We start from the raw sequence: 17,272 nt of genomic DNA on the forward strand, positions 1-17,272 counted from the left end.
CTGCATTGTTGGCACTTATTACCCAGTGATAGGTTCTATAAGTGCTGTGTGTTTGATTAGTTAGTCCTAAACTACTTATGCTGAAGACTAGGCTGTTCCTGAGATACACTTGTAACATATAAAGTGAATATATGTATTCTTCCTTGGAGAAGTTATTATGCATGCCCTTGAGAAATGTATTACAGCGTCCCTGAATGCGCCAGCAGCAGAAGTGGCTGCATTATTATGTTCTTTTTACTCATTGTGACTGACTGATTGTGAAGAAATACAACCTCCATCCCTGTAGGAAAATATTACTATCATTAATGCCTATACTGCTTTAATGAACAGTGGTAATAGAATCCTGCGGAGCATATTTTGTTTTACCTTGGTGGTGTCTTGATTTTTGTTTTTGTTTTTTAGTTTTAATTATCATATTGATTGCATGGTATATGAATAGAATTTCAGCTGTCGAGATCCAAAGCCTATCAAATCCCATATTTCCCAAATTTCTATACTACCCAATCCATATAAGGAAAAGCAGAGGGCCTTCTCAGTAGTGGCACCTGCCCTGTGGAACGCCCTTCCACCAGATGTCAAAGAGAAAAACAACTACCAGTCTTTTAGAAGACATCTGAAGGCAGCCCTGTTTAGGGAAGTTTTTAATGTTTGACGGACTACTGTATTTTAATATTTTGTTGGAAGCCGCCCAGAGTGGCTGGGGAAACCCAGCCAGATGGGTGGGGTATAAATAATAAATTGTTGTTGTTGTTGTTGTTGGATCAAATCAGAAACCAGGATGGCTTCTGTAGATCTGGGACTGCCCCCTGGAAAATAGGGACACTTGGAGGGTCTGAAGTCATCAAATTCTCGTTCCAGCTGAAGAGCTGCAAATAAGAAGGAACTTAACCATCACATCCATAGGCATCATATAAAACTGATAGGCTGAGTTGTTGAAACCTGATTCTCTTATGTCTCTTTCAGACTGGCCCAGATAGGCCACAATTTTTGGATGATATCCTGGCAATGCAGTCTCAAAAGGCTTCTCGTCATCTTTTGTGCTATTGCTCTCATTTTACACCAGTTCTGTTCCTAATGTTTTGACTCTCCACCTACTGGCATTCCTCTTGTTCTCATATGCCCAAAGACGCACACCTGCTTTGCAAATAGTTAATCACACTAGTTATGCTCGGATGTGAAAACCTGCCTGTGGCAAGTCATCTGCAACGTAAAACAACCGCTAACTTTATTGGCCCTACAAGATCCATTGAAGGGTGCAACATATTCTTATGCGCCATCTGCTGGCAAGTTTTATATTAACTTTAGAGAAATACACCTGTGATTACTGTATACCCCTTTCAACATGATCAGCTGATAGGGTGTCAGCTTATTCCTATTCTCTTTAGGCACCGTGAAGGTTTCAGCACTCTACTAATTAATGACTGAGTTCTGTCTTTGCATTTTTGCAAAGGAAGAAGGTGAATCTTCACCCACAAGAGTGGCTGCAATTACAGTAGGTAAAGGTAAAGGGATCCCTGACAATTAGGTCCAGTTGTGCCATCTCGCGTCGCCTCATCTCGCGTTACTGGCCGAGGGAGCTGGCGTACAGCTTCCAGGTCATGTGGCCGGCATGACTAAGCCGCTTCTGGTGAACCAGAGCAGCGCACAGAAATGCCGTTTACCTTCCCGCCGGAGCGGTCCCTATTTATCTACTTGCACTTTGATGTGCTTTCGAACTGCTAGGTTGGCAGGAGCATGGACCGAGCAACAGGAGCTCACCCAGTCACGGGGATTCAAACCGCTGACCTTCTGATCAGCAAGCCCTAGGCTCCGTGCCACCTGCGTCCCTGCAATTACACTAGTTCCTTCCAAATTGATTATGGAACAGAGAGGGATGTGGAATTATTGTGTTAGGAGAGAACAGGTTGCTTATTTATACCTTTGTATCTTTTATCTGAATTTTAAAAGTGGTTGTCGACTATATAAATGTTTGTACAATGTTTTTATACAGGGCTTCCTACAGGCATCTGGTTGGCCATTGTGGGGGAAAGGATACTGGACTAGATGGGTCATTGGGCTCATCCAGCAGGGCTCTTCTTGTGTTATGTTCTTATGAAGACTGTTGAATTCACGCTTATAGATTCTCAAATCAGCACCATTCACCCCAGGTTGAATGAAACACAGGGCATTTTAGTGAAACTAGGCTCCGGTTCGTAACTTCAGCTGAGGTCTGTGCTGATACAACATGATGGTTGTACCATGGAGACCTGGCTTGTCCTGTTGTAGAATTCTGCAAACTGGGCTTCTGCACAAATGGATGCTCAAATGGAAAACCCTGTTCTCATTGCAAACTATCTGGTATTTATTTATTTAAAATATTTGCATGCCACCCTTTTATTAAAATTATGTCAGGGCAGTTTACAGCATGTGCAAAAACATAATACAAAGCAATAGGCCAAACACAATGAAGCAATCAGTAAAATTAAACACTATACATTTTAAAGTGCCATAAAACTTCAGCAGCAGTAAAGGGGGAGGAATCAAATAAAAGCCTAGGGAAACACATGAAACTTCATGAAAAATCTAGAGCCAGCCATATATCTTTTGAAATGGAATTCTGTAGGATAGGAGCCACTACTGAGAAGGCCCTACTTATAGTGGCTAGCAGGCTAATTCATCCTAAAGGTGCATTTCTGTTTGTTGCTATTTCATATGAACATATGAACAAGGGATGAGAGTTGATTTAAATGCTCAGCTGCTGGCTTACTTGTATTTTAAAAAATTGCTCTCTCGAGCAATCTATTCCTGTGAGAGGTACAATGTTAGAGCAATGAATTTACACAAAAATGTGGAAAATCAACTGTTGTGATTATAGGAGATCAGCAGTCAAACCTAACAAATGCATATTTTTGCTAGTTAGCATGAGAAGGGGCTAAGTCCACACAGCTGTATTGCTGATAGGCAGATACTCAAACCATAGAAATGCAATTTGTAGAGAGGGTTCTGTCTGATGTCATTTCTCTTCCTCTCTTGGAGAGGAAGGAGCATATAGTACTTCCTGTTCCTCTGACTGTTAGATGCAAACATGCCTCCAAGTTGTAGCTTTAGGCACATGTCTGAAGCTGGTTATACTGTAAATATTTTGCCTGCATAGTTTTTACTGCTGCCTTTGCTTGTGGACCAGTGCATGATTATAAAACAAGTAAATCTTATTTTTTTAAACTTACTTTACAAGTTGTTACCTGATTCTTTATTGAGTGGGGTAAGAAGGGGGAAACTATCTGACTTCATAGCTGGACTTGCTCCAAACAATGTTTTACAGGCTAATTCCTAAGCTTTTATTTTTGCTGCCAAGGATGGAATTTTGAAACTGCTCAACCCACACATGTGGGTGCCTGGAGGGATAAATTGCAATTAATATTTCCTCTTCTATCCATTAAAACCAGCCCCACAGTGATCTTAAGACTTGACAAAAGAGAAACCACATTAGGACCTGCAGCTTCATGGTAGTAAAAGCATGTGCCTAGCATGCAGAAGGTCTTGGATTCAGTTTGCCGGCATCACCATTTACAAAAATCAGATGGCAAATGATGGGAAATGCCTTGGTCTGATACCCTAGAGACTCATGGCCCAGTTGGAGTAGATAATACTGGGCAAGATGGAACGTTTTCTGACCTGTAAAGGGTAAAGCCCCCTTTTTAAAATAATGTAATCATTGTGGTTCCCTTCCCAGGCCAGCATTATGATGGGGGTGGGGAATCAACCCCCCCCCCCTTCCTGGTCACTGTGCCTATATTCATCCAGCAGCCTAAGTTAGTCTAGAATTATTTTAGCCTAATATTTCCCCCCTTTGTTTCATGACAAGAAAAAGTCATGATGTTTTAACATTTCCCTGTAATTTCCCTGTTGCTTTCTTGCGAGTGAAAATACCACGTGATCAGATATGTATTTAGCCTAAAGAAGGCTAGCTTTGTTGTTATTTTTAAAATGCCCAGTAATAAAAAGAGGATAGTATACAGATTACACAACTTACCTGAAATAATGGGTAGCCATGGCCTCTGCTCCATGGACGGGGGTGGGGGGTGGTGTGGGGAGAGAGAAGGCTCTGCCCCAGTGTTTTAAAGGTGGGACAGAGCTTAAGGAGAAGGGGAATGTAGCATTTCAGCGACCAGCTATCTTGATTTCAGATTGGACAACATGAAAAATGCCTCTCAAATTTGTTTTCCTAGGTTCCCTGGCTATGTGGATTCTTAAATAAATATAGAGTCACTAGCAATCAAACAGGCAGGCGAGAAATGACAAGTGTTTTGACAGCACTCATAACACTTTGAGGTATTTTTAGCATATTTCGCAGTCGTATTAGCTTAACCTGTAATAGAATATAAATGAGCCCATATGGCTGAGATGTAATTATGTTCTATGTGAGAAATCCCTGTGGTAGATTTTTTTTTGGGGGGGGGGTGACTCGCTACATGTGCCTTCTGGAGGGCACGATTTACACATGATTACCTACTCATTTGCATCGAGAAGAATAATACAATGCTAACAACAGAGTAATGAAAAGGGCAGGCAAAAGACTGGAGATCCCTAGGGGTGCTGATCCTTATGACTGACATCCAGTTAAGAACAGAGAAATTTGTCCCCTTAGGGAGTACATTTTATGAAGCAATCTTTGATTATGCGGGCACAGTAATCATGAGTCTTAATTATTATTACTGCGAGTGAATGGGCTACAAATCTCCAAGGAGCATTTCTGTCACAGATACTTTGCTGGCGTAGGCTGGAGGGGGAAAAAATGACTGTTTTCCCAAGGATCATTTTCATTCCAACCTGGTAGTTAGCTGAAGTTTCTCTGACTACCAGTCATGAAACATTAAATATAGATTAGAGGCAGGGAGATGTTGAAAGTTGAAATTCACCGGCGGTGCACACCCTGTGTGCTTGAGAGACAGCCCCAAATGTTGTCCAGATGTTATAGCAACAGGACGGAAGGTTCCCAAGCTGAAAGGCAGCCACAACAGAAGAGAAAGTGAATGCTTGGAATTCCACAAGCCTTCTGTTTAGCTTACTTCCAGTGTATTAATTTAGCAAAAAGTCCTAACAGCTTGTTAGTGGCGGATGTTACGAAGCACACACTACTCTGAAAGGAAAAAGAAACGCTTGCACTTAAGAAAGGAAAAGAGAGAAAGAAAAGAATAATTCAGACCATATAATTGATTTTCCACATTTTCAGACTGTGATAAGGCTTAAGCTTTAGCTGCAGAAAAATATGCTTGCAGTTTGTCACAATGTTTTGCAATGAACCAATGCAATGTAGTGTTTGTGAGTGTGGGCACACATGCACACACACACAGAAATGTGCATAATTGAACAACAGAGAACCTGCACAAACAACGCTGACACCAAACCCTACATATATCTGTACTAAGTAAAATAGAAACATAGTCACCCCACCCTACCCATCCCCCACCCCACCCACCTCTTTCCCCCTTTCCTTCCTAACGTCTCAACAAACGAAATTGACTTGTAAAAATGTTACATGGAAAAAATATGAGAGAGACATTGCACTACCTTTGTAAATCAAGAAAATCTTTAATAAAAAATAAATAAATGTGCATATATAGATACATACATACCTTTGCACACATGCACAGGCCTATGTGAGCAATCAAACTAACAAAGCATTAAATTTGCTTCGTCTGGGTCAGTAATATGGAGATTGAAGCGTCTACAAGTTATTCATGTGCTATTACATAAATATGGCAGCTGCTCCTTCTTCAGTGGCCACCAGCAGACCTGAGTTGCTACTTACCCAAGAATTAGAAGATGTTTCACGGTGGCCTTGATGCACAAATCCAAGTGGAACCATTTAGCCATCCCTACCTCAAATGCGAGATGCGGCAGGATGCGGGTGGTGCTGTGGTCTAAATCACTGAGCATAGGGCTTGCTGATCAGAAGGTCAGCGGTTTGAATCCCCATGACGGGGTGAGCTCCCATTGTTCGGTCCCAGCTCCTGCCCACCTAGCAGTTCGAAAGCACATCAAAGTGCAAGTAGATAAATAGGTACCGCTCCGGCGGGAAGGTAAATGGCGTTTCCGTGTGCTGCTCTGGTTTCGCCAGAAGCGGCTTAGTCATGCTGGCCACATGACCCGGAAGCTGTACGCCGGCTCCCTCGGCCAGTAAAGCGAGATGAGCGCCGCAACCCCAGAGTCAGACACGACTGAACCTAATGGTCAGGGTTCCCTTTACTTTTACCTTTACCTTTACCTTTACCTCAAATTCTAGATATGGAGAGGGTACATCCACCCATCAAGTTTCAGCTTCAGATAAATGTTTGATGCTGAAATTCAGAATGTGGCCGTTTCTAAAATTTTCTGCTGCTTTTATGATACTCTACTTTTTGGTCCTTAAAGTGAGTGAGGGACCTCAGGCTCAGAGGCCAAATGTGCTCTGGACAGGCCACACCCCCTCTTCAGCCACACCTTTCACTGGTTGTGCTTTGTGCCCTCCTCTGGTGACTTTACCAGACTGCAGGGGCATAGTGTGAGGGGTGCCACAGGGGCCATCACCTCAGGCACAGATTTTTGAGGGGGGCATGAAGCAGGCACCCCCCAGCATGGTCCAGTCTGTCACTCCTCTCCCAGCATCAGAGGAACCAAATCTCGCAGAGAAGAGCACCTGGAGGAAAAGGGTGCCTATTTTTACTTATATGTTTGCAGACCTCCAGGGGTCCCTATTTTCCAAGGACATCCCTGATTTAGAGAAGCCATCCCAGTCTCTGATTTGATCCCGGAATGTCCCACTTTTCCTTAGGTTGTCCCTATTTTCAGTGGAGAAATGTTGGAGTGTATGGAGTTATCCGACCCCTGAGCTGTCTGAAGGCAATCCTGTATAGGGAAGTTTTTTAAAAATATGTTTAATGTTTCCTTATGTTTTTATATAGAGATTGGAAGCTGCTCAGAGTGGCTGGGGCAACACAGTAAGATGTGTGAGGTGTAAATAGTAAGATTATCATTATGGAATAGGATGTCTTTATTTTCATTGGAGAAATGTTGGAGGGTACGTGTTTGGTGCATGTTAACAGTCCAACCGCTTTGCAGCACCAACAAAGTATGGCTGTTCAAACAACCTCTGATACGTTCATTTGAACAATATAGCAAAGGATGGTGTCAGCATTTGATAAGATGCAAGGTAAAAGGAAATTACATTATTTACTTTTCGGTTAATCTGAAATCTGGGTGTTGCTGTTTTTAAGCACTGAAGAGACTGAATAATCACACTGAGAAATAGTTCCAGTTCTAGAAATCTCTGTGTGATGTGTATGCAATGCAGCCATAGCTTAGACGGGAATTACTATAAAAGATTCCTTCTACGTGTTGTTCTGTCCTTATTAATTCTTGCCCACCAGTCCAGCACCTCCCTAACTCCAGGGCTCTGGGCAGTTCCAATAAGCAAAACATAACCATAAACTAAAAGTGTGACATATAAACAGGATGATAAATAAACCCAAAATGCTGCAACAAAATTAATATCCCAAGAAGCACCTCCTCTCATCCCCCTTAGCAATACAAGCTCGACTTCAATAAAATGCTAACACTTCAGAGAAAGGCTATTTACAGAACTGCTGTAGAGGGGCGGGGGAAAACAGCTTTGAAAGAGTATTCAGATGTATTTTAATAACGGCTTTGCAGCATATGATGGAAGGATATTTACACTCACACCAGTCGTTAGGGAGTTGTAGAGGCACAAACGTGGCTTCTTTTAAAAATAGATCTGACAGGTTAGCTTCGGAATTCAAGACACAAGCTAAGTATGGGTGGTCACATTCACACAACCTTTTCAAACATGGGGAGACTATATGGTCACTGCGAAATGAAGGAGATTTGGTGAATTATCTAAATCTTCACATACACACACCCCTCTCCATTTCATAGGAAGAGTAATGTTTGCTTTGTTCCTCTGGACCCATCTGCTAATCACGAATTCTGGAAAATTAATGTGTTAAATATTTTGGTGGGGGGGGGGGGATTCTGCCATGATGACAGACTATGTTATGCTATTATCGCCTGGCTCAACATACATTTTGGAGATTTTCCAGGATCTTGCGAGCAGCTTGACAAATAATAGCGTGTTAAGAAGACTAAAACATCATCACCAAATAACAAGAGGGGGGAAGGCCAAAGTGTGTGTCTTATGCCTTTTTCGACATGGATTCGTTTCCATGTAGAAAAGGATAATTTGCCAAGAACAATTTAGAAAGAGGCGCGCCTGATAATAATTACATTGGACTCCCCCCCCTTCCATCCCTTGTGTGTTTTTTTAGTGCAGGAATGGGGAACTACTTGAGCCTCCAGAAATTGCTATACTACAAGTCCCATCATTCCCATTGGCTGGGGCTGATGGGAGCTGTGGTCCAATATCTGGAGGGCCACAAGTTTCCTACCCCTGAACTAGAGAATGAATGAGTAAATAGGAGTACGACGTATCCTTAAGAGAGTCCTTACCATTCTCTGTACCCAGGCACACTCCCAGGGACAGGGACAGCTTACCTAGACACCCAAATGCCCCAGCTTTGATGCTGGTGTCAAACCCTGAAATGAATAGTCCAGTGGATAGTCAGTGGCAGAGCTTTATGCTCTGGCACCGGGGGACGGAGAGCAGGCGAGGGTGGGGCTGGCACGCGTCCTGGGGGGTGTGCTGCTCACAGGGGCGTGGCTTGCATGCTGGGGGCGGGGGTGCATCCTGGGGGCGCGTGGGTGGGGCACCTAGTGTGGGCAGGGGAGCAGCCGCGATGGTACCCAGCTAGGATCGCGCTGCTGGGGGCAGGGTGCTCCCCCGGCACTCCTCTTCCTCCGCCAGTGTGGATAGTTAGCAACCACCACCTACTTGATACAGAGCAGTAGGAGCCTACAGTAAGGCCCAAGACCCAGCCTTTGTTAGTCTTTGCTTGTGAAATTGACACAGTGGCCTACACTGCATCCAGATGTTGGCAGGGATGAAACAAGGTTTGCAAAGGTCAACCTTGGTTGCTCATTTTGGAAGGGTGAGGAATGGATGCAGGAAAGGCCACTAAGTTATTGAGTTGCAACAGAGGGTCATCTTAAATATTTTATCAATTTTCTACCATTTAACCCTAACCTTCCCTACTCTCTATAACAATGAGATTTTATTTTATTTTATCTTATTTTATTTTATTTTATTTTATTTTATTTTATTTTATTTTATTTTATTTTATTTTATTTTATTTTATTGCCCAATGCAAAGAGCAGGTAGAGCACCGCCAATCCAAACCACAGCAGGGCCCCCTTATTTCCATGGCAGGATCCTGATATGTCCCACCCCTGTGATTTATTGTTACATGATTTACTGTTACATAGCTATCCATGCAATTGCTAATGGTCTGAATGGCATTGCACCTCATTTGTTCCTAAGTTTAGCCTGGCTGTTGTATCAGCTGTGACCAATTACATGATTGTGGCAGCTTTAACAGGTGATAAACCATGTGAGTGGCTACAACTACTTCCACATGAGTGGATTGGTTGATGCAAAAATATATCCACATGGTGTTTTCCTTTGGCATCAAGTTTTCTTGGGCTGGTTATGCATGTTTTGCAACAGGAAAGTGTTGCTATCTGCCATGAAGCTTGGGGAGCCCGCTGGGATGGTGAGGGAGAAACAGAAGTGCCAGTGAGTATGCTTCCTCTTTCTTCTTGGTGGTGGTTGTAGTTGTAAATGGTGCCTTGTTTGTTCTGCTTTGCAATTCTGGATGCCATAAGTGCTCATGAGCATTTGGCTAATGGTGGTTGGAGTGATGTGCCTGGCCTTTGCCCACCGAGACTTTGATGTGGAAATGATGGGTGCCTCCCCTGTGCAGGGGGACACTGCTCCTTACCATTGAGAGCAAGAATGTTAGAGCTTTGGCAAGTATACCAGGAGTGTTTTGCCTGCATATCAGTATGAGGCATCCCTCCAGCACAGCTAGGCTTTCCCCAAATCTTAAAAGTCCCCAGGCAGCATAATTCTGGGACAAGGTCACACCCAAAATAACATATTTAAGGATATTATGTAATGTTTTGTAGGACTTGGAGAATCAGTTCAGTTTCACCTTGAAAAGGAACCTCGTTGTCTGGTTACTATAGTAGCATTTACACGCTGGTTGATTACACTCCAGTTTTCCAGGGAGAAAATTTTATCGATGGTTCTCCCCACACCATTTCTAATCTTAAATCATTCCATAAAGAGCTGCTTTATCAGCAATACTTAGCACTATTTGACTCTGAGCAACTGGATAATCTCTCTCTTTGCTTACAGTGTACTGATTAGCATTAACTCAAATGAATGCAGCAGCACTCCAAGGACTATGTTCCTAGAGGGCAGGTTCACATGTGTGCTTAATGTAGCATAGCTCCTATTCCTCCCCCCTCCCCCCCCAAATTGAGATGTTCATGGGCAAAGCATGTTACCATAATAATATGCTTTCAAGAGGATCATAAAATAATCTGTATTGGGACCAGGACTGTTAAATTGGTTCAAAAATTATCCGGTGTCACCAGCAATTAGTGAGGTAGCCGAGCCTGCAGATGACACAAAGCTATTCAAGGCTGCACAGAACTCCAAAGAGGATGTCTTGAAGTTGTTTTTGTTTTAATTAAGGCAAATGAGGTTCTGTGTAAATAAGTGTAAAGCAAAGCACGAAAAAAAAGATTTCAAGCTTCATATATAGATAGATGGGATCTGAACTGGCAGCAACTAATCAGGAAAGAGATTTAGGGGTTACAGCAGAGAGCACAGTGAAAATGTCAGCTGGTAGCAGTAAAAGGCCATGTTCCATGCTTACAGGTTATTAGGAGAAAGAGTGGAAATAACCCTGCCAGTATATAAAAAGTACATATAAAAAATCATGGTGTCATCACCATTCGAATACTATATATACAGTTCTGGCCACATCATCTCAAAAATTATTTCATACCTTTGGGGGGGGGGGAATACAGAAGGCAGCAGCTGAAAGTGATCTAATCTATTGATCCCTAGAGCCTATGAAAAAGGTTAAAACATTTTATTGTTTTTAATTTTAGAAGAGAGGTAACTAAGGCAGAACATGGTAGATGTTTAAAATTCAGGTCACAGGAAGCTGGCACAGTTACAGGTGACACTGAAATACTTATCCTCCAGTTGTAATAAATTGACCTTTTAATGTGGCAGCATTTACACTCAGAACACCCTGCCTATTGACAACAGGCAGGTGCCTTTGCTGTAACTGCACTGCACTTTATTTCTGGCACCTGCTTAGATCATTTTTGCTTAGACAAGCCTATCCAGACATGTAGATGTGCTTTAATCTCTTTTGATGTTCATTTTAATTATTTTTAAATGTTTTCAAATGCTTTTGATTATTTGAATATTATATTGTAAGCCACTTAAAGGTTTCACTGCAATTAAGCAGTATTATAATTTGGTTAAATAATATAATAAAAACACTTCCGCTTTATTCTGCACTAGTTGGGGCTGCAGCTGGAGTACCAAGTCCAGTCCTGTATGCCGCTTTATGAGAAGGACATTGGCAACCTGGAGCATGTTTAGAGGAAGGTGACCCCATTGGTGAGGGCCCAGAAGCCAAGTCTTAATAGGAATGGTTGAAAGAGCAAAGTTTGTTTCATGGAAAGAGGAGAACCTTAAGGGGAGACATAAAACAGTCCTGGAATATCTGAAGGGCTGTCACACAAGTGATAGAGCAGACTTTTTCTTGTTGCTCCAGAGGGCTAGACTATTATTGACTGAGTGAGTGATTGGATCTCTTTAGCATACTTGGGAATCTAAAGTTGTGCATCTCTTTTGTAGGAAACTTGTACTTTTTGTGCATTCTGCAATTTCCACTTCCACTTTTTCTCCCAAGGAGCTCATGGTTCTCTCGCTCCTCAGGTAATCCTTACAACAGCCCTGAGAGGCGGTGAGTGGCCCAAGGTCACCCAGCAAACTTCATGGGTGAGCAGGGATTTGAACCCCTAGTCTCTCAAGTCTTAGTCCAACACTCTAACCACTGCACCACACTGGCTTTAAATCTGTGGGTCAAAATTGCAGGGAAGGGAAAGTTCAGCAAAACTTTAGGAGGAAATCCTTAACAGAAAGACAGTGGAGCAAGCTGTCTCAGGATGTGGTGGGCTTTCCTTTGCTGGAGGTATTTACACAGAAGCTTGCCACCTATCAAGGATGCTGTATTGTATCCCGTACTGCAGATACTGCATTGAGCATTAGGTTACCTTCCAACTGTGGCTGTAGATTGCATCCAACCAAGCTATACTTAGAGGAAACCCATTGAAATGACAGGGCCTAAGTTAGTCATGTCCATTATTTCCGATAGTTCAACTCTGGGTGGGACTAATACAGGATAAAATCCTATGATTCTTCTACAGAAGCCTATTGAAATGAACAGAAAGTTCCTGGAGTGAGGGTTGCTCTTTCCATTTGTTTTTATAGCAATTGGACAGAATTGCTGATGGGTTTTTATCACCAACACAGTAGCTCTTTGTTACAATTTTAATTTTAATTCTACTGCTTAGAGCAATCGCACTAGAGAAAATTGCTGTGAATAACCACGTTTAGGCCACCTACCATGAAGCATCTTTTTTTCTCGTTGTTCTTCGTAAAATTGGGGTGGTTTTTTGTTGTTGTTTATTCGCTCACAGATAATTTATGTCTTTGAAACAGATCAAATTACTTTTTATGGTTTAAGCTAGTATCTTTCTTTGCAAGCAAATATTATGGCACAAAGCCCCCCCCCCCCTCCAAGGATGACAGTGGCTGCTACATTAATCCCAAATAAATAGGGGTAGTGGTAAAAATGAACCAAATTAGAATGACTGCTGTAATAGGGTAATACAGTTTCAAGCTACAGACAACTTTTTTTCCTAGTTACAGGTAGGTAGCTGTGTTGGTCTGCCATAGTCAAAACAAAATAAAAAAATACAAAAATCCTTCCAGTAGCACCTTAGAGACCAACTAAGTTTGTTCTTGGTATGAGCTTTCGTGTGCATGCACACTTCTTCAGATACTACTTCTGAAGAAGTGTGCATGCACACGAAAGCTCATACCAAGAACAAACTTAGTTGGTCTCTAAGGTGCTACTGGAAGGATTTTTTTATTTTGTTTTAACTTTTTTCCTAGTTCAAGATGTTGCTTTGAGAGGAACAAATAATAAATATTGAAATGAAAATCTGTTTTTAATCTGTGAATTGTTGTGTTATGGCTAAGTATTAAAAGTATACTGCAAGGTTTGTGTATATCTTCCAAAGAAACAGGTTATTACCTTGCATATACCGTAGTTAGGCTGTTTAAATCCCACTGAAGTCAACAGGATTGAAACAAGGCTGTGTGCCATTTGCAACCTGGCGGTCCTAGAACTTTGCCAGTATTAATATAATCATAAAACTGTAGATTTGCAATGGACCCTGAGGACATTCTCGTCCATCCAATTGCAGTGCATGAATATGCAGCTGTTCCTTACGGGGATCGAACCTGCAACCTTTTTCATGGAAAATTATCATGTACCAATTCAATAGGAGCCAAAGTCATAGAATGAGCAACACCAAAGGTAGTTGTGAGTGTAAAGCCCCAAATCCTAAGCACACTTCCTTTGGGAGTAATTACATATAAAAGTGTTTGGGAACAGGCTCTAATATCAAACTGAAGCCCATGCCAATGTTTTGATTAATTTTAATAGACAATGACAGCATCCTAGAAGCACTGGTATTATTTTGTCTCAAACTGCATCCTATCGGTTTTTTAAATCATGTGCCATAATTAACATGATCACATTTTCTGTACTCTGAACACTGAAACGACATATTTTATTCTCTGTGAGGTGCGAAAGACATTTTGCTTTTTCCTCACACAGATCATTGCATAGTCAGCCAGTACTATAGTCAGGTGAGCTGAATGTACAATAACCTTTTATAAGGTTATGAAAGCTCACAGGGGTAACAAGCCAGATTGATTGCCACCTTTTCCTCCAGGGGTGTCAAAGTACTTGGTTCCCCCCGCCATATTTTACCCTCACAACAACCCTGTGAGTCAGGTTAGGCTGAGAGTTAGTGACTGGCACTATGTCACCCATTCAGCTTCATGGCTGAGTGAGCATTTGAACTCCCCAGGTTACATGTTTCTAAGACTGGAAGTAAGGCCATCAGGTAGAAGACATTCTTTCCTGAAATGAACTATGAGAATCTTGAAGTCCCACATACTTCGCACACTGAATGCATTTTATTAAACGTAGCCTTCATTTTAGAAAACCAGTGACACTTTCCTACAGTGCAAAGAACTTCAGCTAGGCCCTTGTAGATGCTGGAGTTTAAATAAAAACTAAGAGCTACAGGTCACTGTGCATTCCATTGCCTTACCTGCACATCACAGTAAACCATGGTTAATACTTTACCATGACCACACCTTTCTGATCTGCTTCACTCCCCCTCCTAGTACACAGCAGTAAAAACCAGAGGTGGATTTTGGGCTGTCCAAGCAGTGCACATACATTGGGTGCAGAGCCGAGTGGTCGCCTTCTCAAAGCCCAGTAAGCAAAGTGGTGGACTTTGGGAAGGAGTCACAAGACTCTGACCTCTGACAAGGTCCTGGAGTTCTCCAGCCTCCTTTCCAAAGCCCAGGCATCACTTTCCCAGCTTTGGGAAGATGGTGGGATTGCTCTTGGACCCTGCCAGAGCCCTCGTGCCTTCTTCCCCAAACTCGACGCTTCCGTACCCATCTTTGGGAACACGGTGCAAGGACGGGGGGAGGGGGTATACCAAATTTTGGCCTCACACAGGGCGCCATAATACCAAAGTCCACCGCTGGAGAAGCAAATGGCAATCCTTGGCTTAATGTTGCATCTGAACCAGGGATCTTGGTTTATTTCATTCCTGACAAACAAGACAGTGTTTTTTTGGCAGTGAAACAAAGCCACAATCTTGAAGGTTTTATGTAATGCTCAGCCAGAGATTGTGTTTTGCTTCCTCTGCATGCTAGCAGGGAGGAGACGATGAAAAATGCACCGTTCACGGTAAACTATTTACTATGTTTTATCATGACCATTAACTGTGGTTTGCTGTGACATGCAAACAAGGCCACAGTCACCATTCTCTTATAACACAGTAAGGACAACCATGAAGTTGCATACAGCAGCTTTGTGTTTCAGCTTTTGGGACACCCCCCATGCAAATGTACAGATTTGTATATCTGAAGCTTGTACATATCAGTCTAAATTTCTCTTCCAGCATTACAGGGAAAGTGCAAAAAAGCAGCAATAAAGCACTAATGTATCGACTTATCCATGCTTCTTGGAATACTTGATTTAATTTCAACAGCAACCAGGTAGAAGGAAGTATTTACCTATGTATTACTTCACAATCTGGCCATAATATTAAAAAGCATTGAGCCTGCATACCTTTGCATGGAGGGTTCCGCTGTGGCTATGCATAATATAATTACACAGGTTTTGATCAGTACATAGACCAGAACTTTTTAAATATTGCACCTGCAAAGTGGTGTGGCTACATGAATAAGTGTGCCTTCAGCCTCCATGTAGTGACCATCATATTTGAATTGTCCCTTAATTTATAAGGCAAACCAAGCATGCTAAGTTGCTACCAGTACTTAGCATGTTCAGATAGCACAGGAGCCAACTCCTAGGAGCCGAGGTCCCTTCAGCTCCCCCCATAAAATATTTAAGGGGACTGGGGCCTCCCAAAGTTGATGGGCATAGCCATTCAAATGGTGTTCACATGATCAATTATGTGGGGTGGGGCTTTTACCTGGGCCCTCCCAATATTTTGTTCAAGTGGGCACCCCTGACAGATAGTGCTCCTTAGTGCAATCAATGGGTGTTATTCATCAGTTGCGGTGCCTTTAGTGGTCCAGTGAAGAAAGTAGTTAGGAACTGTGATGTGGTGCTATAGAGTAATTAGCAGCTTAGTCCTGTCATGTCTGCATAGAAGCAAGTCACGTCAAGGACAATGGTTTCCTCTCAAGTGGATATAGGATTGCTGTATCCTCACATGGCACTTGGACCAACAGGATCTGATTCTTTCCTCCCCTTAATGTTTCTCCAATCTCTAGAAGTGCATAGGGGCTCTATCTGTCCACATTGCCCTCTGAACGGAATTGAGTTCAACAAGGCTTCTTTCAGAGTAAGCATGCTTAGGATTGCATTGAAAATAGTGCTGTTGTTTTTTGTGTGAAACTTGGCTTGTGCAGCTTTACTCAGAAGAAAACCCCACTTCAATGCAGGGATGAAAGTCTATAGCATTATCGCCTTGGAATTGGCATGCTTGTTTTGAACATTCCCTTGAAGATAATGAAGCTTCCTGGGAAAACAGAATCATGCCTATCAGATAGCTATGTTCCACCTTCACTGTCAAGAGGCATTATGACCCTGAATACATGTTACTGGGAATTGCAGGTGGGCAGAGTGCTGTTGCATTCATGTCCAACTTGCAGGCTTCCCACAGGCATCTGGCCAGCCACTGGGAGAACTGGACTAGATGGATCATTGGTCTGATTCAGCAAGCTCATCTCATGTGCTTATGCCACTATTTTATTGTCAGCAATTGAAGTTGGAGTTCTTGGTAGAATAATCCAGGAAAAGGACACCAAGGACTCAGGCCTGAGTCCTTGGTGTCCTTTTCGCTTCTTTTCCTGTACGATTTTATTGTCGGCAGCAGCAAGGCACAGGACAGACTTCACCAACCTAGCGCACTCAAGATGTTTTGGACTACAGCTCCCATCAGTGCAAGGGTTGACTAGGGCTGATGTGAGTTGCAGTCCAAAACATCTGGAGAGCATCAGGTTGGTGAAGTGGGTGAATGTTAAGTGAAATAAGTGGATGCTGCACTAGATGGATTGTGGCCTTCCTTTTAATTGAAAATAACAGCTCTTTTTTTGTAAGCATATTCAAATATCAAAATACATAACCATTGGCATGTGAAGGGTCGGGGATAAACTGGTATGGAAATGTTTCAACATGTGTTTCACTTGAAAATGAAATGGTAACTGGAAAGTTTGAAACTGTTGGGATGGTGACAAATTCAAATCTGTGTAGCGTAAGGCAAAACAGTGAAATGGCTTATGTACAGTGCTGCAAGCAGGAAGAAGAAATGGAGCAGTTATGTTATGGCTCAGTGGCCAACCCCACCATGCCTAGGCTGCTGTAATATGGCTGTCAGTAGAGGGGCAACAAAAGCAGAGCCTCAGAGGAGCTCTATTTAGTATGAAGTACATTGATTACATAAAAAATCAGGTTATGCTACT

The sequence above is a fragment of the Lacerta agilis genome, chromosome 12 (genome assembly GCF_009819535.1).
Source record: "Lacerta agilis isolate rLacAgi1 chromosome 12, rLacAgi1.pri, whole genome shotgun sequence".
NCBI classification, from domain to species: Eukaryota; Metazoa; Chordata; class Lepidosauria; order Squamata; family Lacertidae; genus Lacerta; species Lacerta agilis.